Here is a 22,176-nt window from a genome sequence, read left to right as displayed (position 1 = left end):
GGCTGTGTGACAATTTGCTCGTCCGCTCTGGGTTTCCCTTCGCTGCTCCCGCTCAGAGAAGAAGGAGTGCCAAGTGATGGCTCTGCACAAGTGGCCCCCCCCCGGAAGTGCCCCGCCAGCAATGGCTCCAAGCTGCTCCACGCCGGGCCGCTCCCTCCCTCCCTCCCTCCCCCCTCCCTCCGCCAGCTGCCTCTCCTCCACCCACAGCCAATCCCAGAGGCAGGAATCCCAGGCATGGACAAGTGAGGGGCTCTGTGCCTGCACATGGAGGGTCCTGCCTAAGCCCACCCACCATATTACAATGAGGCCTGGAGCATCTGGCATGTCAACCATCTCCTGGGAACTCAAGAGCAGAGACTTCACCATGGCAAGCCACGTTTCACTTTCATGCATCAAGCCTTCATGGCCAAACACACACAGACACCGTGGTGAAAAGCCTCTTTTTTTTTGGGGGGGGGGGGGAGTGGTAGAGTTGGAGACCGACCATCTGGGGACTGGAAGAAATGTCTGTCACTATGGCCCTATCCTGTATCCCAAGATCAGGTTTGGGGAGGGATTCCCCCCCCCCCCGCTTCACTACTGTCATCCAAATCACATACAAATTGCAGATAAGTGTATTGTAATTAAAAATGATTGTGAATAATTAAGGTAGGAGGCTGTCTTACATTCAGGGTCATCTTTCCAGGTAAATACGGTATGATGGCTCAGATTTCACATGCTGGAAAAGTGGGCAAATCAGAACACGATGCAATTCAATAAGGAGGAGAGCAGAGTTCTACATCTGGGTCACCAAAATGAGCAGCAGGCCTCCTGGAGTGGAGGAAAACCTCTGGGCAGCACTGCCTGTGAATTAGGTACTTGTGGACTGTAGGCAAAATATGAGCAGACAGTGTGATGCGGCAGTAAAGAAGGCAAATGCAGTCCTGGGCTGTATCAACAGAAGCATCATATCAAAATTGAGAGGAGAGCAATAAGGAGGATCTGGGATGAGGAAAGGCTGAGGGACTTGGGAATGTTCAGCCTGGAGAAGAGGAGGCTGAGAGGGGACATGACAGCCCTCTTTAAGTATCTGAAAAGTTGATTCAAGTGGGTAGCCACGTTGGACTGAAGTAGCAGAAGAAATTTAGTGGTACCTTTAAACCCAACAAATTTTTATTCAAGGCATGCTCTGGGGTCGCATAACTAGTTAGCATACCTTGAATAAAAATTTGTTGGTCGTAAAGGTGCTACTGGACTCTAAATTTGTCACTTAGAGGAGGGCAGGGAAAGGTTCCTGCTGGCAGCAGAGGAGAGGACCTGCAGTAACGGCTTCAAGCGCGTAGAACAGTATCAACTAGGTATGGGGGGGGGGGGTGGAATTCAGAGTAGTTCAGCATCAGGGGCCAAAGCCTCCTCTGACCCTGCCTCCTGGCTCTGGGAATCAGGGGATTGGTGCCTCTGCCTCTGAACGTGGAGGTTCCCTCCTGCCTGAGCCACAGGAGTGACACCCCCCCCCCCAGCCATAGACAACTCAGTGCTAGAAGGGCTCAGCAGAAGATGGAATGGAATTCTCTCAGCTTCCCTACCCTTCTGCCAAAGCCTGAGCATTTCTGATTTCTGAATCCTATTTCATTGTTTACTGAACAATGAAATTGTTCCCATCCTGTTGCTTGTATTGATTCACTCTGCACAATCTACCTTGACCCCCCTGATTTAACTGAGCCGGCATTTGTGGGTCTGGCTAGCTAAACTGTTAGTAAACATTGAATCTTGAGTAAATTTTAAAGGCTGCTCTCAGCACTCCCATAGCACTTTAACTCTCACGTGGCAGTCCTAGCCCATAATAGCCTCAAGAGCCAAGGCTGTCTGCGGCATCACCCCCAGCTCCCTCGGTGGCCTGGAGCTCCATGCATGGGCACATCGTGGAACCTGCATCTCCGCCACGGAAAGACAACTCTCTTCCCCACTCTCCCTTGCTCTTTCCTGCCTCATCAGGGGAATGTCCCATTTCCCCTTCTTCAGGATTTAGGCGTTCAGCCACACACAAGCTGTCATTGTAAAGCTCACAAAAGAAGGTTAACCAACGGCATTCCAGAGTGTTTGCAAAACCTACACATTCTTTCCTAATTGCTGCATGTTCCAGTTCTGGGGAGCAATGACATAATAGGAGATCAGGGCTCAATTTTAATTGCCAAATTGCTGGCAAGCTCTCAGGCTGGCAGGCTGCTATCCAAACCCAGTTATCTGCAAGTGAATTAACTAGATTTACATGATTTCAGAGCATGCTAGCAGGCCTCCTCTGCCCCCTCACACACACACACACACATTTACCCTGGGCTATAATTGATGGCAGCAATCAAATCAACCGATAGAGAAAGGCTTATTATTTGATCATGCACCTGGTTCTCACGATATTGCTGCTGTGGGTTCATCTTGAGTTTGAAATTAGGTTGAAAGGGTAAGCAAGTTAAGACAGCCTTTATGAATACTCTTAGCGCAGATATCAAAGCCGGCAAATCCGGTCATTCATCAATTACACCACTGCAAGCGACTAAGAGGGTCACCCTAGGGCAAAACGCATAATCCCACAGCCTGACACATAATCATGTTGTGCCTGTGGGTTTGTGGTGCCTAATTCAAGGGCTATAACCTGCCATTTACCCCAAAAAGATTAGGAGAAATCCAATCTCACATCCATCTTAGCAGAGGCCAAGAATTATTCCGAGAAGCAACTTGTCTCATACAAAGATTTCTAAAAGGTCAAACAACCTTAGATATCTTTTGTTTCTGTTCAGTTTTGCAGCCCTGCCAGATTGGGCCGAAATCCATCAGACAGCTGATTTATTCCTGGGAAATTTACAAGCAGGGTATTAATCACTCTACCTGTAGCTAGCTTCTGGTGCTCAAAGGTACATCACCCCTGGACATGGAGATTTCATTTAGCAAGGTCTGACTACTTTGCATTTCTTCTCCAAACACAAATTCAGACTTGCCCCTGCACCTGGAAGAAGCTATCCAAAAAAGATCCAGGCAAACCCATGAAAAAACATGATGGATAATGATTTTATGGAGGACAGGCATTCTTCATATAATTGGGTAAACTCACCTGTGGGACTCCGCTTCCCCCTTCTGTAAATGGAGGCCCAAGGACTGCTACAAGGGACTACCTGAGTAGAAAGCTACTCAACAGCCAGACTTGCAAATAACTCCACAAAGGGGGGGGGGGGCTGGGTAGAATTCATTTCTCTGACAAGAATACTTGTGGCCTTACAGGGAAAAGGCCAACCTTTGCACAGTTCTCTCCATCTAGCTGCTGGGGTATGGCTAGTAACCAATCAGCAATTCAAAGGACTATATGAAGACTAATATTATTTTCTCATCTAAAAATAAATATCAGAGAAGCAACTACATTTTCCAATATAGAATCAATTCTGTTGACGCTTGTTAAATTTAAGATGCAAATTGATCCGACAGAGTCTACCACAGCTTCAAATTATTTAGAATATACCAGATCAGCAATTTAAATTCATCTACAAAAGCAAGTGGGGGGAGGAGAGGGTCACACTGAGGCAGCTCCAAGCAACAACACAAAAAGCATGCCACACCTAAACAATATCGAAAACAGCCTTGGAAGCATGCATAACCAACCCTATGCAAAAAGTCTTGCTTACCCACCCACTAACATCCCACTCTGAATGAATAATGCTTCTGATTAAAACAGCTGTTGCACAGGGGAAAGAATGAGACTGCAATTACATTGCTAAATACTTCTGTAAGCTGAATTTATGGGAAGGTGGTGGGGAAATGAGGGTCTCACTCCGAAGGAAGACGGCGAGTGCAGCAGAACCAAACTCTCCGGGGTGTACAAGGAACAAGCAGTGAGGAGTGGCCCTCCCAGGACGAGCCAGCCCAGCCTGCACGGCCACTCTCCCTTCTGGCCTCACAAGGCTACTTAACAGAGCAAGGCTGCCCAGCCACTAGCTGGAGCCGAGGAGCCTGATGCCTGCAATAAGCACGGCATAAAAGCAGATGATAAGCAGGCAGCAGTCGAGTTCTCTTCGTTCTGTTTCACAACAGAGGACTAAAGAGGAGAGAAATGCCCAAAAGAGGTTCAGTCATGATGGCAATTCCATGATATTTGCATTGGCTAGGCTGATCCTAACATTTTTCTGCAGACACTTTTCCCAAAAGAAAACAAATATTACTATATCTAATTCTCAACAGAGTCCAAGATGTGTGGAAAGTTCCAAGTCTGCAGAAAAATGTCAATTCAAAAAAATGTACACTCCCAGAAGTTTTAAAACCCCCAAATAATAACCAGATGAGAGCTGAAGTCTTCTGCAGTCACTGTTTTCTTCTGCAGAGGACCCACAAAGGCTGAATGAAAGTCTCCCACCACTGTAGAATTTGCTAAGCATTTCGTCCTTTCCTGCCCACAAAGGCATTTTGCTCTGTTAACATATTACTGGAGACAAAGGCATTTCGCTTGCTCAAGAGGAGCGGCCTGTCTGGAAGGGCCCCGTGTAACCGAAAGACCCAAGTCATCGTCTTCGCGTTTCATTTCACATGGAGCCGCATCAATATCTGAGCTCCTGTAGTCCAAAGTGGCCTTTGAAGGAGTGTGCGCCCACGGAAAAGCTTCTGCACAGAATAAAACTGTTGGTCTTAAAGGTGCCACGGAACTCAAACTTTGTTCTCCTCATATCACCGCTTGCTCCTGACCTGGTGAACAGTGTCATACACCAAACACACGGTTGCACTATGCAGGTAAAAATGTGCTAGGACAACCTAAAGTCTGTCAAGGAAACCAAGCCCCTGGAATCTTCTTAGCTGAGAAACAAGACTCTGAATAGTTTTAGGAGAGTTCTGGAGCAAACCGAGTGCTTAAGATTTGCGTTGTGATCTTTGGGGGTTTGTTTTTCCTCTTTGGGTGTTTGTCCTATTTGCATCTATCTTTGAACCGATCGTTACAGCATTTGGCTAAAGCTGTGCCACAATTCCAGCTGCACAATCCTTAATACATTTCCGCTAACTTGAACCAAGTTAGATTGGAGTGGGTAGCCCGTGTTGGTCTGAAGCAGCACAACAAAACAAGATCAGAGTCCAGTGGCACTTTTAAGACCAACAAAGGTTTATTCCAGGTGTGAGCTTTCGAGTGCAAGCACTCGCAATAAATCTTTGTTGGTCTTAAAGGAGCCACTGGACTCTGATTTTGTTTTGCTGAACCAAGTTAGTTTTCTCCACGATGCCTCTGTGTTGCCACCAGACTGCAGCCAACCTATGGCAACCCCGGAGGTTTTTCAAGGCAAGCTAATTTACCGCTGCCAGCCTATGCTCAGGAAACCCGGCATTCCTTGGAGGCTCCTTGCTCATCCAAATACTGAGCAAGGCCACCCCTGCTTATCTCCCAAGACCGTGCCAGCCTGGCCAGCCCAGGGGGGCAGGGATTTCTCCATGATGGTGAATAAGACAAGAAGCCCAAATGCAGTGATGCAGACTCACCTCTGACGGGGAGAGGCTCCAGCACATTGGAGGAAGGATGCTCAGCCAAGATGTTTGCAGACAATCACACAAAAACATGCACTGTGTTAGTCAATAAGTTTCTGCACAATAAAAAGGAGGCGCAGCACAACTCAGTCCAGATCACTGGGAGGGCCGCTCATGCTGGTGCTGGTTTCTCCCTTCCCCTGCAGCATCGCTTTTGGTTCCTTCCCAAGGCCTTTTTTAGCATGGCACAACTCCAAGCCGAAGTACCATGACCTCCCTTCTTCAGCAGAGTCTCCTTCTTCCAAGGCAATACCATTCTTCTAATAGACTCTCAATGTTTCAGGTCAGTATTCCCATAAAGGGCGTCTCCCCTTGGCACTGCAGGAGGATCTGCTTGCTCCCCACGGCAGGAAGGGCAGAGGCCACGTGTCCTTCAGGGCAAGGGAGCTTTAAGCTGAACAGGTCACAACCACAGGGTTCCATCCATTAAGATAAAGCCCCACCTTTTTCATATTGTCCTCCTATCCTCGTATAATCCTTTCATCAGCTGTTCAGTCCCCGGGCCAGGCTACCAAGTTCTCCCCATCCCTTGATGCTCCTTGTTCAGAATAGGCATGTGTGGCGGTGGGGAGTGCGGTCAAGTCACAGCAAACTTTCAAGGCTAGAAATTAGAAGAGGTGCCCCTGCATATCGACCCTGGCCTTCCTCGGTGGTCCCCACCCACGTACTAATCAGGGCTAATTTCTGAGATCTGATCAGACCGGGCTAGCAGAGGCAGTCCAGGTAGGGGCAGGATAGGCATATAGAGCCACCCCCACCCCCCAAACATGCCTAACATACAAGTAAGCTTTAGATTTCAGGTGGACAAGCCAGCCAAGATTACCTCTGTCTACTTATATCTTCGTTCCCAACAAAAATATGGGGCCCGTACAAAGAGATTCTGGAGGATCCGAAGAACAGATAAATGCAGTAAGTGAGAGTAACCAGTGAATACTATGAAGGCAACATCAGTGACTGAGTCATTGAAAACCCACAGAAGTGTTATTTGTCAACAAATCTGGTTATCCAAACGGTGAGCAGCCATCACAGAACGGGAAGGAAATCCACAGTTCATCATCTCAAACAGAGTTTCTTCCTGGACTGAAAGTGCAATGATGAATTATTCATCCCTAGCTTTTGATTGGGGCCATAAAAGCCAAGCTCAAGGTACACGCATCCCGTAAGAAGCCATTAGATCTGTTCTGGTGCAAAAAGGAACTGCTCCAAAGGAACATGATTAAATGGGCCTTGACAGATTTACTCAGTCTGATTGGTGGTTTCACTGAAATCTTAAGATCCGGAAGACTTTTGTCGGGGTTTTAAATTTTTACTGGACCCGCAGGAGAGCTTTTCATTGGGTCTTCCATTCCTGAGTTGTTGCCCAGCTCCGATATTTAGTTGAGAATTCAAAAGGAGAAAAGATTCAGGTGGGCAGACATATCGGTTAGAAGCAACAGAACTAAGTCTGAGACAAGGGGCACCTTTAAGACCGACAAAGTTTAACTCTGAGCATAAAATTTCGTGCGCATGCACATTTTATGGGTCTTAAAAGATGCCACAGGAGAACATGCGCATTCGTTTCACACTGAACTTCCCCCTCATTAGGATGGATGGTGCTGAGCTGGGATCCTTCTACTTCTGCAGAGTTTTGCATCCTGACCCAGCTGCTTTCTGCAGGAAAGGGGTAGCCACCAAAACAACCACAGTATTTGGGCCTCATACTTAAGTACAGGCTTGGTCATGGAAATCAAGGCTGTCAGCGTTCTTCCCCGGGCCAAAAGAATTATCTAACCCATCTGTCTAAAACCAAAGGCCGGAAGAACCCTTGCAGGCATGAGTGCAGCGAGGTGTTCGTGGACAAGCTAGACTCTGAGGAAGGAGCCTATGAAACCAGCCTCTGCATCAGCTGAAGCTCCACCCACCTTCAAGCACCACTTCCTGGATGGCAGGCTACACGATGCCCACATGCACCACAGAACCCCTCACTAGAAAGCACCACATTTAAACTTGTATCTGGCTACATCTCAAGGACTCCGAGCAGACAGACGTCACTTTAAAAGCCATACAATATGAGGCACTTCTCTAGGGCCACCTGAGGATGTGACAGGCCAAGAACATGGAGCCCCTTAGCATCTCAGGTAAATGTTCTTGTTTTAAAAATGCTAACTCCTTAGCCATTGAAATGTCATAATCTATCCTGCGGGGCAGTGAGGCCATGCCCATACTGTCATCCCTGCCCAGGAACAGTTTCCATATCAGTAGTGGGAACAATCTAGCAGAGCTGTTGACCTCAGTCATGTATATTTTCTTGCTTCTTTCCTCCATGTTTTGCCAAGCTGTTCTTTCATTTACTCTCCCTTCCTTCTCACAGTCTCTTTCCTAACAGCATCTAAAAAGAGCTGCTAAGGAGATACTGGGCCTCTGGTGGCTGGTACCCAGGTGCAAAATACAAAGACATCACATAAGATGTGAATTGGGCCACACGATCTTCCACCTGAGCTCACACTGAACAGCTCCAATTTGATTCATCACACTAAATTGAGTTCACTTGTGGAAGCGGTGATCCGGCAGGCTAGACCAAGAAAAAAAGGAACAGCCCGGGCAGCAAGGCAAAGCGTATTAAGCTCCAAAAGAAACTGAAACTGTATCCTGAGAACTATTTGCCTGGCCGTGGAGGATACGTCAAACACACACAGCATTTGGCCTGCAAGAGTTGCAACAACTGAAACCGATAAAGGACATGAAACCAGCCAGGTCACCCTTTACGCTCTGAAATACTCATTGTGCCCAATAAATCTTTCAGCGCAATTAAAATGACCTTTACACTACCAATTCTACAGGTTTTAGCTGGTTTTAATGGGTCAGGGAGGTGGGACATATATTTCCTAAACAAAAGAGAAATCCACATCTATTTATTGTATTTAAAATATTTATATCCTGTTTTGCTTCCACCCCATGGAACTCAAAACAACTTGCATCATTAAGCGAGCTGAGCTTTCACTGCACAAAAAGAGAAGAGGGCAAGGAAACCCATGCAACTGCGGGAAAACCTGAGCAATTTGGACAGTCTCAGGTGCACTGGATGCTTCAGAAGAAGGCGAGTGGGGGGGGGGGGATGCTGTTACAACACTGAGGGAACAGCATCAAGTCATCTGCTTAGAGACAATAATCAGATTTCCAGCATGGATTAAACAATTCTGCCTTTGGGCCATTGCCAAGGACGACACAGACGCAGCAATGCTCCTGCCAGCCCAAAAAGCTTAATTAAGGTGCCTTCAAAGTGAAGGCCCCCACCTGCTTGAAGCTCAGCAGACCACAGGCCTCACACTCATCAGATGTAGTGCAGCTAATTAACCTCGAGAAATCAGGAAGCTATCGCCTGCCTCCCCCACCCTGATCTTTATTAAGTTAGGTTAACTGGCGTCCTTTTAATAACTCAAGCGCCAGCGAGGCACTGCCCAGAGGAAGGGGGGGGGGGGGAGAGACAAAGAGAAGAGCCATTCTGGTGATGCTAGTCCATGAATCCCAACAGTAAATAATTAAACAGGCAAATTGGATTTGGATCCTAAAAGTCAAGAGCATAAATAACATTTGCTAGGTACCCCCAGATGTCCCTCCAAAATTGGGACAATCTGGTCACCTTAATCTAAACAAAAGACAATTAAGCAGCTTCAAGGGCAGCAGAGTGGGGGAACAAGCCACTTGTGGGTCTCTGCTTGCTCTTCAGTGCACCCCCAGTCCACTGGGGGGGGGGGGAGAAGTGATACAGAAATTAAATAAGTCAGTGGTATATAGATTAAATTGGGCAAATCTGACACTCTGGCGTCCAAACTGAGTTGGATGCCATTCCTATTTCCACAGCTGGCGAGGGCCAGGAGCATTACCCATCCCTGGCCTCAGCCCAGCAGCCGCCCTGCAGGGTGTCAGGCAAGATTTCCTGGCAGGCCGCCCTCCCACCCAAGACGTTTCCAACTTACCCTGCTATGTCAAGCCAATGAACCACTACTTGCTGACTCACCCACGGCCAACTGGCTCCAAGCAACTGGGAGATGAAGAGTTCCTTCTCAGTTGCTCATATGCCACAACGTCATGGATGCACAAGTGGGCTCCTGAGCTGCTAGCTTTCCGCAAATTATTATTTACAAGGCGGTTTTGACATGCAATGCAAAGGTTCAAGTCTGGGACCTTCAACCTACCGATTACCTTTCTCAGGGCAGGGCAGCGGCATGCCAATTAGGTGGTGGGGTCAAGGAAAAGGGACACTGAAAGTGACGGAGCAGGGAGGGATGCAAAGACAGCATGGCCTGCCACAGCCCAAACTGCTTCCAACAGTCAAAACGCTCTCAGACGACATAACGCAGAACAATATCACAGATCAACGATGAAGAAGCTGGTGCCAATCCAAGTGATCTAGCGGGGCCGCCCACTCACACACATCCCTTTGTGTTGGCAGGAAGCAACTTTCAAGCAGGGGTGGGTGTGTGCTTCGGTTTGGTTCAGCTGCCTCGGTGATCACCGAAGCCCGAGGCGGCCAGAATTGTGGCACGGAGAGGAGGGGCCGCAGCGCAAGCCGAATGCAGGCACACAGCTTTGCCCCTGTGAGCAGCCGCCAGGGGGCATGCCACCGCTGCCCCTCCTCTCAACGCCACAGCGCTGGCCTCCTACAAAGCCGCTTCAGGCTTTGGTGATCACCGAGGGGGCCGAACCGAGGCTGAAGTGCACAACCCTACTTTCAAGGTCCAGCCACGGACCTGGCTCAATAATGGAGGTGCCTCTATTAATAACAACTGACTCAATCCATTTTATTTTTATAGAAGAAGATCTGACCCTTCCCTAGTTGGCTCAGGGTGGGTATTCAGGATACCTCTGAGGCCGTGGGGGCAAAAGATGAACAGGGGTGGATTGCCCTTGCCTTCCTCTGCACAGAAAGCCTGGACTTCCTTCGTGGCTGCCCACCCAAGGCCTAGCTGGAGCCAACCCTAGATTCAAGCGGGCAGCTATTTCGGTTCAAAGCAACGGAACCAAGTCTGAGTTTGGTGGCATCCTTAAGACCACAGCTGAAGAAGTGTGCAAGCACACAAAGCCTTATACACGGAACAGAACTTTGTTGGTCTTAAAGGGTACCACTGACTCAAACTTGGTTCTGTAGCCAACCCTGCTTAGCTTCCAAGCTCTGATGAGGTCAGCCTAGCCAGAGCTATTCACTCCTAAATTGCTAAGGCAGCAGCTACACCCTGATTTAATCATCCACCAGGTATTTCAGTCTGCAAATTGTCCTCTGACAGCTGTCCACTCTTTTGTGCTTCATGCAAGCCTTTCCAGGTCAGCATCTGCCTCCACACCTATCTCCTCTTGCGTTTTCTTTGTGGTGTTTCTTCTCGCTTCCTCCCAGTGTCCCTTTTACGTTGAACTAGCCCCTGCCCATCACAGGACGTGGCCCAGAATGGCACTCTCCTCTTCTTCACATCCGATGTCCATCTTGGTGCTTCTTCAACATTTTTTGGTTCACTTTTTCTCTTCTCCTGCAGGACCAGGTTTCCCAAACTAATCTCTCCAGAATGTTTTCAGACTCTCAGTAACTTCAAGCCAATCATCAGGATCCGTACAGGAGTGAAATACGCAAAGGGTGTCTTTTAATTCCTGAGTCACCACTGCACTTCTGAGCACATGCAGCATGTCCCTTCCATTACTGTAAGCAGCCAAATTTCTGGTACAAGAAAAAATGGCTTTCAGGAGAAGACAGAGAACCTTCTAGACTACAGACCGCTAATATTTAGAAGTTATAGTGCAAGGTATAGGGGCTATGCCACGGAGGGCTGGCAAGATTTCAGAAATCAACAGTGTAATTCTGTACAGAATACAGCTGGCTGAGACCTGAGTAACCCTGTTTAGGATTGCAATCTAAATCCCATTAAGAGCTTAACGATTAAACATTTCAGATTTGTGACTGTATCACTTTCTCCCTGAAATCATCACCATTCTGAATTAGCAAAGAACAGTTTTAACATCTTATTATCCACCCCAAGAACTTGGGGATAGAGCAGTCTGAACCACAAACAATCAGGTGCGTTCTACATCCCCCCAACAGACGGAGATGCGCTTCTCATGCGACACTGTCAGGAGCTGCTGACAAATTTTAAACCATTTTCATACTTTCAAACTGAAGATCCGGCTGCCTTTCCAGCCTCTGGGCTGAAGCTGCTCACCTTCACTTTTGCAGAAGTCAACTGCGTTGCGGTCGAACCAACATTAATTTCTTTCCAGAGTCTTCCCGGGCACAGAGGGCCATTTCGAGAAGATCCCAGTGTGAACTTTCAAGAGCCCAGAATTTTGGAAGCGAGGGGCATCCCACAGGCAGAAGCACGCAGGATGAAGGGGAAAGAACCAGAGGAGGATTGACTTGAGCAAGGGCCGGAGCCTTCCTCTGCAGACCCGCCCCACCCCAGAAGGCAGGTCTCAAGGGCCGGGCCCCAGAGGGACCCCCGGGCATCGCGCCCTCCAGACAGACGCGCGCGACCGCTCTGCTGCCTTCTCGTGCCCAGAGACTCAGCGCCAGGAAGCGGACGCGGGGAGGGGAGGACGGGGCGGGCGTCTCAACTTACCGGCGGCGGCGGCGGCGTCGCTCTCATGCCACCCGCCCCGCGTGCTCCGAGGGGGACAACTGCGCCTGCTAAATCCGGGCGCGGCCCGCACGATATTAATAGCTCGCCGGGGACGGGATGCGCAACGCCGAGGAGCGCCCAGTGGCCTCTGCCGCCTCCGCCTCGCCGCGCCTCGCCACGCCGCGCGCCACGCCCAGCCCTGGCCGGAGGGCCGGACCCGGCGGACGCCAAGCGCGGGGCGGGAGGGGAGGGGCAGGGCGCCGCTCCCCTCCTCGGGCTGGCCCATGCACTACAACGCCCACGGTCCCCTGCAGGCCGGCTGGCAGGGGCTCATGGGAAGTGTAGTCCGCGGACCGAGGCGGCCCCTTCCCCCGGCCTGGCTCCCAGCGCCGGCCGCAACCGCGACACAAACCCCCGCCCAGCCCAGCCCAGCCGGGCGTCGCCGTGGCCCCGGGGGGGGGGGGGAGGGCGCCGGGCCAGCAGCGGACCGCGGGCTGGGGGAGCTCCGGGGGGGCCGCAGCGCCGCCCCCCCCCACCCGCAGGAGGCCCCGCAGCGCCCCGCCCACGTCGCACGGGGACAGCCCCTCCCCCCCGACCCGACCCCCGACGCGCTCTGGCCAGACGCGCCTACCTCGCAGGGCTGTCGTAGGCCCCCCCCCCCGCCTGGGCGGGGAGAAGAGGGTGTCCCGCCAAGCTCCGCCCGCCTGAAAGTGGGCGCCGGGACGCCCCCCCCCCCCCTTACCGAGCAAGGGCCGGGTGCGAGGAGGAGCCGCCGCCCGGCGAGAGTCGCTGCCTGCGCGGGCCCTGCGGCGAGGAGTCCCCGGCCGGGAGGAGGAGGAGGAGGAGAGAAGCCGCCTCAGGCCTCGCCCGCCGCACCCGAACCTGCTGGCTGAGGCGCCTTCCGATCCGGCCAATCGCCGCCCCGGAGCCCAGGGGACGCGGCCAATGGCGGCGCGCGCGGGAAGGAGGGGGCGGGAAGGAGCGCGGTTGTGTGGCGCGCGAGGGAAGGAGGGGGCGGAGCCGCCGCGACAGCTGCGGGAGGGGGCGGGGCCGGAGCCGGAGGGCGGGGCCATCCGCGGAATCAGCGGCAGGCGGCACCCTCACGCGCTCCCTGCAGGGCTGGCCGGTGTCAGACGGTGCACTCCAAGCGGAACTGTCCACTGCATCGAACAAGGCCGGGATGCTGTGCCGCCCGGAGCCTTCGGGGAAATGGAAACGGGAGCCATCCTGCGTGCTTCTGCCTGTGGGATGCCCCTCGCTTCCAACATTCTGGGCTCTTGAAAGTTCACACTGGGTTCTTCTCGAAATGACCCTCTGTGCCCGGGAAGACTCTGAAAAGAAATCAGTGTTGGTTGGACCGCAAAGGAGTTGACTTCTGCCAATGTGCAGCTGCCCCCAAACATTTGCTGATTCTGGAACTCCGCGTAATGTTCTCCTTGCTAAGGATCACACAATCAAGAATTTGGTGTAAAAAATCTAGCCTTTCTGTAAAATGTAGCATAAAACAGCACTATCGTGGGCAAAGTAAACGGAAACCAGACTCCAGATCAAGCAGAGCGAGTGTAATCCAGCGTCTCCGTGAGACAGGCACTGTCAATACGGTGAGTCTCTTTCAAAATTTAGCACAGCAACCTTGAAAGGAGAATCAAAGTAGTGCAGGAGAGGTCAGTTCCAACTTGGTCAGTTCCAACTTGACCCTTGACAGCACTGCAGTGATGGGAGAATCTGCAGAGGGGAAATAAACCTCTCTTTGCCTCTCCTTTGCACAGGTGATCCTCCAAGGTAGCGATCCCCAACCTGTGGGCCACGGACCACTTGTGGTCCGACTAATTGGAGGTGGCCCCCCCCCAGCCCTTTACAACACACTGCATTGTTGTGGCATGTCTGTCTCTTATTTTGAAGGGAGGTTTAAACATTACCATAGCGATCAGAGAGCGTCAGGGCAGTGGTTGAGAGTAGAGGAGTAAACTACCCCCCCCCCCACCGGGCCTCAGTAAAAGGCGTTGAGTGGTCCCCGGTGATAAAAAGGTTGGGGACCACTGCTCCAAGGCACTCAGGGCAGCACATACAAGACCAAGCCTTCACCAAGCCAGTAAGCCACAGGGCGAGTTGCTGGATCCAGCCCCTTCGGAGACCTTCAAGGCCTTTAAGAGAGCAGCCCTCCACAGATGTACTCAGAGGGAACTCCCCTTTCATTGAGAATGGCTCACTCATAAGAAAGTGTCCTTAGACTTGTGCTGTGAGGCTACCTGCCTGTACATACTTACTTAGCACTAAATGTCCACCTGCTGTTGATAGTCACAAGGCCAGAAGAATCAGGCCCAGTCCAGTCCTTCCAGTTATGGGACTGCAGCGAAGTGAAAAGATGCCAGAATTTCCCCTTTTGTGTAGCCTCTGGAAGCACATGGTGTACTGTTTACCTAAATGGTTTTCTCTTGAAGGCAACTTTTCCCGGTACTCTACTTGCACATGCAGCCACCAGAGCAAAACCTGTCAACAAAACAGTGTTTCCAAATGTGCTGGATTAAACTCATGTCCTCCACAGGCAGAAACACGGAGTCATAGACTTGGAAGGGGCTGTGGAGGGAGGCCATCTTGTCCAACCCCTTGCTCTATGCAGGATCAATCCAGTTTGTGTCATCTTGAAGGCCACCGATGTTCTCACTCCCAGGCTGAGCATCTGATCACACTACTGGAAATATTCCATCCCAGGAGACCCCCCCCCCCACTTGTTCACACCTCTCAGGGCTTAGTGCTGCCTAGAGAGAAATAATCATTAAGGAAACATGCAAGAACACCTTAAAAACTCACAACATCTGGGGCAGGGGAGGAGCTTTCACAAGTCACTAGATATTTTTGGTATCCGAAGAAGAGAGCAGTGACTCATGAAAACGCCTCCCCTGACCCAAATGTTGTTAGTCCTGAAGGTGCCCCTGGAATCTTGCTCTTTTCTGCCAGTACAGACAGACTCACAGGGCCACCCATCTAGATGAAAGAAGAGACGGGCTTTGAAATTCTATAGGGTACATTTCCCTCACCTGTGGACAGCCATGGATTAGATCCAGCCGGCTTTCTCCCTGAAGGTTGGCCAGCTTCCCCACTTTCTTCCAGCCCCTCAGGCCACTTGGCTTTTGTCCACAAGAGTGGGTCCGAGGACTTACTTTTATTTATGGTCATTATTTGCAGTCTGCCTTTCTTGCTGTGGATCACACGGAATGGCTCCCCGCGATCGAGGTTGGACATGCAACAAAGAAGAGTTGGTTCTTATATGCCACTTTTCCCTGTGATATGGGTGAGTCTGAGAGAGCCCTGAGATCACTGAAGAAGTTGGTTCTTAGATGCCGCTTTTCTCTACCCGGAGGAGTCTCAGAGTGGCTGACATTCACCATCCCTTTCCCCTCCCCACAACAGTCACCCTGTGAGGGAGGGGAGGCTGAGAGAGCCCTGATATTCCTGCTCAGTCAGAACAGCACTCTAGGATTTGACTTGGAGAGATCTGGAACCAACCAAAGATCAGGCCCAATGGTGAAGTCAAACATGAGTCTTAGCATGCAACAATACAAAAAGTACATAGTAAGAACCTTCCAAGAGTAAAAGAACCTACAAAGAGACCCAGAATGGTGCCCTGGTTAACAGCAGTGTTAGATCTGTAGGTTCAGGGTGGACACAGGCACCGGAAGTTATTTGAGCTCTTATTAGGACCCCAGAAGGTTATCAGCAGAACTGAACGGAAGAAACCCATGACCAACCCCAAGGTATATACACACGCCACAGACGAGGGGTTGTCAAACTGTGGCCCTCCAGATGCCCATGGACTAAGTCCACATGAGAGAATGCTGGCAGGAGGCTCATGGGAACTGTAGTCCATGGACATCTGGAGGGCCACTGTTTGCCCACCCCTGCAGTAGACCTTCTCACTAGGGCGCACTATTGGGGTTGGTTGTGGGTTTATTGGCTTTAAGCCGGCCTTGACCAATTACGCTCCTGCTTCAGACCTCAAGCTCCGTCCTCAGCAGGTCTACAGGCACAAGCTGCAGTGGACTCCAAACCGGAGAACTGGGTTTGATTTCTCACCTCTCCTCCACCTGAGGCCTGCCGCATGGCCTTGGGCCAGCCCCACTTACCTCCCAAGGTGCCCGTTGTGGGAAGAGGAAGGGAGGGTAGTTATAGGCTGTTTGGAGACTCCTTCAGGAAAAGTGGGGTGTGGAAACCGACTGTCCTTAGAGCAACAGAGAGTGATGTTCCCATCTGCAGTCCTTAAGCCCCAAGAGAACGAAGCCGGAGTCCAGCGGCACCTTCCACACCAACAACATTAACGGGCCCCTGGACACAAACACTGAACAAATGCCACCTCTACCCCAAGCTTCTTTCTGAATCGTTTTGCTACCGTAGAGCCCTGTCTTCTGCGCAAAACACCCTCCTTTTCTGGAGGGCCCAAAGGGACTCCTCGTCCATTTTGCACCCACAGGAGCTGGCTGGATCCAAACCCGCTCCTCCTTCCTTCCCCCTCCGCTGGAACCGGGGCAAAAAGGTCCCCGTCCCCCTTGTCCGCAGGCCGAGCCTCCCTTCCCTTGAGGCTCCAAGCAGAGGCCGAGGCCTGCGATGAGGCAGCCAAGAGAAGGGCCGCTGCTGGCTCGCCTTGAGTCACCCTTTCTAAATACGGCAGCAGCTGCTTAAACAAGGAGCTGGACACGCGATGCACAGGCCGGCCGGGGGGTGGGGGGGTCTCTGTCCTTCAGCCGTTCGGCTGTTCAGCTGATTCCTATCTGGAGATTAAGGGATTTGACTCTCTAGTAAAACGGTGCTCCTCATCTTGCGTCCAAGTGGCGAGGACAAAGAGGGGCGTGTGCTTCTGCGGCCCTGCTGAGAAGCTCGCTTGCGCCCCGAAAACAGTGGGCACAGTTGGCCCTTGATGTCACTCCGGGGAAGGCTTCCAGAACGGCCTGACAAAGGCCATCTTTGTCCAAGATCTGCCCATGCTGGGCGCAGATGAAGAGACAGGGTCGCCTAGTCCCTGCGGGAGCGGGCGGAAAAGGGGCAGGGCGGCAGGGAGCCTTCAGCAGCAGCAGGCAGGGAAATTAACTCTGCACATGCTCAGACACAACCCTGCTCTATTACATGGCAGGCAGTAAATGTAAGCAAGTCACATGCACACCGCCCCACCCAGCACACTTCTGCTGCAATTCCAGGTGCCAACCTCCAGGTGGCAGCTGGAGATCCGGGACTACAGAGACCTGTTCCCTTGGAGGATAAAGGACCCCTTGGAAGGTAAACTTCTCTGGAGTTATGCCCCACTGAAGGCCCCCCCTCTCCTTCCCAAGCCCTCCCCTCGCCAGGCTCGGCCCCCAAATTCTCCACATAGTTCCCAACCCAGAGATGATCTGGGTGCTGGTTTTTGTACCCGAAGGAGTCTCAATGCTTACAAACACCTTTCTCTTCCTTTCCTCTGTGAGGTGAGTGGGGCTGAGAGAGTTCTGAAAGAACTGCTCTGTGAGAACAGCTCTATGAGAAATTGGGCGGCTGCATGTGGAGGAATGGGGAATCAAACCCAGTTCTCCACATTAGAGTCTGCCACTCCTTAGCCCTACACTACGCTCTCTCAAAGGAGGAGAGCCGAGGCTTTTGGGACTCCAATTTTCTCTACTTGAAGAGGGCTCAAAGTAGCTTACACACACCTTTCTCTTCCTTTCCCCACCACAGGCACCTTGTGAAGTAGGTGCGGCTGAGAGCTCTGAGAGAACTGGGACTGGCCCAAGTTGGCTGCATGTGGAAAAGTGCCCAGGGGGGAATCAAACCCAGTTCTCCAGATTAGCGGGTGCCACTCTTTAGCCACCACCCCACGATGGCTCTCCGGGAGTCCGCGGCAGCTGAGAGGCAGTCTGCTCTTCTTCTCTTCCAGGATTTCCCCGTGGTCTTGGGGGTTCCCACTGGAGGAGGAGACCAGGGCAGCTCCCAGTGCACCCCGTGGCCCCCCGTTTCCTCAGGATCTGCTGGGACGGAGCTCAGCCAGATCGAGGCCTAGTTTGTTCCTGGAAGGGACCAAGCGGGGAAAGGAGGCTCCTTTGGGATCAGCTGCTGCAGTCCCGCCCTTAGCCGGGCACTGAGGATCCTGACGCCTTCATGCCGCCCCGGGAGGCCTTTGTGGCCATGCGCAGCCAGGAGGGGGAACGCTACTGCCCCGCAGAGCCAGGCTCCAGCTGGGACCCCCGGCTGGCCCGGCTGTGCCTCCACAGCAGCGGTTCCTTCTGCTCCAGTTTGCAGCTTCCTCCCGGGCCCCTGGGGAGGCAATGCGGCGGCAGCGGCGGATGCTGTCCAGGCCGGAACCTGTGACTCAGCTTCTCCCGCCCGCTCTTGCGAGTCCTGCCAAAATCCACACAGGAGCACAGCACTGGCCTCTGGCTGTCTCTTTTGTCTGCAACCCAGTTCCGATCGTCTGGTGTGAAACGCGTACGGAGCTGCCTTCTGCTGAATGCTGGCAGGGGCTGCCTCCACCCATCGGGGTCCATGACATCAGCTCAGACTGGCAGCAGCTCCCCGAGGCTCAGGCTGAGAACTCCGCACCCTGCAGGAGGGTTAGGCAGAATCACAGTACCCCAGAGTGGGAAGGGGCCAAGCAGGCCATCTAGTCCAGCCTCCTGGCTCAGTGCAGGATCTGTCTCAAGCATCCAGGAAAGGATCTGTCCTGCCGCTGCTCAAGGAATGCCAGTGAGGGGGAGCTCCCCACCTCCTCAGGCAGCCCTTTCCACTGCTGAACTATTTGGACTGCCAATTTCCCCCCTGATATCTAGCCAATATTGTTCTCCACGTAGTTTAAACTCACTACTGTGGGGCCTGTTCTCTGCTGCCAACAGGAACTGCTCCCCGCCCTCCTCAAAGTGAAAACCTTTCAAAGACTTCAAGAGAGCCATCCTGTCTCCTCTCCACCTCTTCTCCAGACTGAACATTCCCAAGTCTCCCAGCCTTTCTTCATAGGGCTTGGGCCCCGAGGCCAACCAGTGCAGTACACAGGAGGACTGCAACGTCTTGTGACCCGTCTTCTATCGATACAGTCAAGACGGCATCACATCACAGACCAGGGCTGTCTCCTTCATCCTCCAGTCTCCTTCTGCAACTGGATGCTACGTGGCAACCAGCTTCCGTTAAGAGCCACCTCACGAGCCACTGGAGCAGGGGTAGTCAGACTGCAGCAGCCCTCCAGAGGTCCATGGACTACAATTCCCATGAGCCCCTGCCAGCATTGGAATTGCAGTCCATGGACCTCTGGAGGGCCGCAGTTTGACTCCCCCTGCCCTAGAGTCCTCTGCCTGCCTGGCTTGGCAGGCACCAGCTCCAGGTTCCGGGATCTGACCATCATTCCAAAGCGTGCTCTTGAGCAGGCCGAGAGAGGCCTGTGTTGTTTTCCATTACCAAGAGAACACATTCAGAATTAGCAGTTGATCTGAAGCAGTGGAGGATGCAAGAGGCGTAGGACAAGGAGGCCCACAAGGGTTAAGTTTCACAAAAAAAATCCCTGGTTCCTCCAGCTGGAGCCCCCAACACACCCCTGGCTTATTATGACACGGATTTCATTCATGCCTGCAGTTCTCTCCTCCAGTTCTCCCCTCCGGGATCTCAAGTGGCTTACTTCATTCTCATCTCAATTTTATCCTCACAACAACCCTGTAAGGTAGGCTAGGCTGAGAGAGCATGAGCAGATCAAGGTCACCCAGAGCGCTTCCAAGGCTTAGCAGAATTAGAACCTGGCTCACCACAATCCCTGTGTGACACACTAGTGACACCAACACAATATGCAAAAGTGCTTAGACCAGGGGTGGGCAAACTGTGGCCCTCAGTTGTCCATGACTACAATTCCCATGAGCCCCTGCCAGTGAATGCCCACTGCTGGCTTAGACACCCACCCATTTTGGCCTGGGAAATCCCAGGAGATACATGGGTGGCGCCCAAGGAGGGCAGAGGCCGGCAAAGGGAGTGGACTCCAGAGACATAGAACCCGCCTTCTCCAGCGGTCGTTGCCTCTGAGGAATCCGATCCTTATAGATTCCAGGAGATCCCCGGTCCCCCCTCCCCTCCCCATCACGGGCCGGCAGTGGAGGGAAGGGCTGCCCAGCGCTGGGGACAGAAGTGGCTGGAGAGGAGATTAAGGAGACGGGCCGATCGGGAGGGAGACGCAGCTTCCAGGAATACTGTGGGCCTCTCTTGCAGCTGAGTAAAAATAACCGGCCCATCTGTGCAAAGTGCCCTTGCAGGAGGGGGAGAAGCAAACAGGGACTGGGTGGACTGGGGAGCTCAGAAGTCGGGCGGCACTACCCAGCGGGGCGGGGGCTATTTTTAAGTCGGAGGGAAGCCCGGAAATCAGGCCCCGGGAGACTTGCCTAGGCCACCCCACAGGGCTGCACTGCACAGCCAGAGCCCCAGTCCTTAAGGTGGGGGTGCTGCCTGGGGGTGCCGCCTTGGCCTGAGCCAGCAGGTCCCTTCTGGCCCTCCCTGACTGGTGAAGCCCGGGACCCTTGGAAAGAGGGCCAGGAGGGGTGCCCTAGGCCCAATCTGCACCTGTGTGTTCCAGCTGGTGAGAGAAACTCACCCCCCCCCACCAAGACAGCAGGAAAACTCCCACCTGCAACTCTTTACGCAGAGAGGATGCCAACCTGTCATTTCAGGGCACCTGGAAACGTGGGGCAGGTTCTCATCTGGGGGGCTGGAGAGACAGATGGCGTGTGCGTGTGGGGGGCTCATGTGCCCCACGGGGAGACTCAAACCATGAGGCACGAAGCTGATGATGTGTGCCCCAATTCTGCGTCCAAAGAGGCAGGCCTGGCCAGAGCCCAAAACAGCGATCAGCGGCCTCAGCAATCGGGGGGGGGGGGGGATTGGGTCCTGAGATTAACAGCAGATTAAAAAACCAGGACGAGATGCTGCTCTCCCCTCTCGACCCGGCTGTCCTCATTGCACCCCCCCCCCCGGCTGGCAGCCGTGCCCTCGCGGAGCCTGGGGAGGCAATGGGCGGGATGGCCGCCTCAACCCCGGCAGCAGGCTCTGCCCAAACCCTTTGCGGTCTCTCCTTTCTGCGAGGGTTGCTAATTGGGGGATTTGGAGCCCACCTGTGCAAGCTGGGGAGTCTGACCCACCCTGCCCACAATGGGTGGTCATCAGGGACACCTCTGGGTTTGGAGTTAAACACAGGAGCCCTGCCGTGTCCATTTCTTGGCAGACTGACTGGCAGCTCACAGGCCCATAACAGCCTCCAGCCTCACCCTCTCAGCCTAATCTACCTTGCAGGGTCGTTGTGGGAATAAAGTAGAAAAGGGGGAAATGCTGGAAGCCACTTTGAGTCCCCTCTGGGGAGAAATGGAGGGTAGAAAGGCAGTAAATGGAGAGTCATGCCATAGTAGTCCCCATCACTGGGCACAGACATGGAAGTCTGGCAATGAAGAAAGGTGACAGGAAAGAGTTGGTTTGTACACCCCGCTTCTCCCTGCCTGGAGGAGTCCCAAAGCAAGCCCCCTCTCCCTTCCTCCACCCCCCCCCCCAAAGAGCCACTCAGGGAGTTGCAGGCCTGGTGAGAGATCCTGCGGATCCCTTGACGGACAGTGACTGCGGAAGCTGATCCCAATTCCCATCAAGCTTTCTTTAGCACATTATCCCACTGACTGTGCATTACGGACAGCGCAACGGAGGCTGAGCAAGCTCCAGCAAAGTGACTCAGCTGGGACCGCCTGCTGGTCATCGCTGATGCCCCTCCCAGGGTGCGGAATTAAAGCTTTTGCGGATGGGAGCACAAGGACAGATATTTCACATTGCAACACATTAAAGAAGAAGCCCAAAGATAGAGCACAGCAGACTCTGACCCAAGTAGCAACTGGCCAATGGCCAAAGCCTGAAAATACTTTTGGCCGGAAATTCAAAAAAGGGTCGACAGACGAATGTTGATCAATGGGGCGATGGCTGAGGGGAGCAAGAGAAGGGCCCTCCCGGAGCCACGCAGAACCTTAGCGAGGGACCAGGGAGGGAAAGGAGCGGCAGGTTTCTCCAGGATCAGCCAGAGAACGGTCAAAGGCTTTCACAGCCAGAG

General features: G+C 52.8%; 1 protein-coding gene across 20 annotated transcripts in view; it reads right to left on the bottom strand.

Moving 5' to 3' along the window:
• Positions 1–13,026, bottom strand: part of MAP4 (microtubule associated protein 4) — a 145,774-nt gene extending 132,748 nt beyond the window's left edge. For 4 of the 20 annotated variants that reach the window (XM_077304277.1, XM_077304288.1, XM_077304281.1 and 1 more), the window contains exon 1: positions 12,850–13,023. The gene's annotated coding sequence lies outside the window, so the exon portion shown is untranslated. The other 16 variants (XM_077304284.1, XM_077304287.1, XM_077304283.1 and 13 more) reach the window with 11 other exon arrangements.
• Positions 13,027–22,176: the final 9,150 nt, after the last annotated feature.

This window comes from Paroedura picta, chromosome 11 (genome assembly GCF_049243985.1).
Source record: "Paroedura picta isolate Pp20150507F chromosome 11, Ppicta_v3.0, whole genome shotgun sequence".
Lineage (NCBI taxonomy): Eukaryota > Metazoa > Chordata > Lepidosauria > Squamata > Gekkonidae > Paroedura > Paroedura picta.
This window is presented reverse-complemented; position numbering and strand designations above follow the sequence as displayed.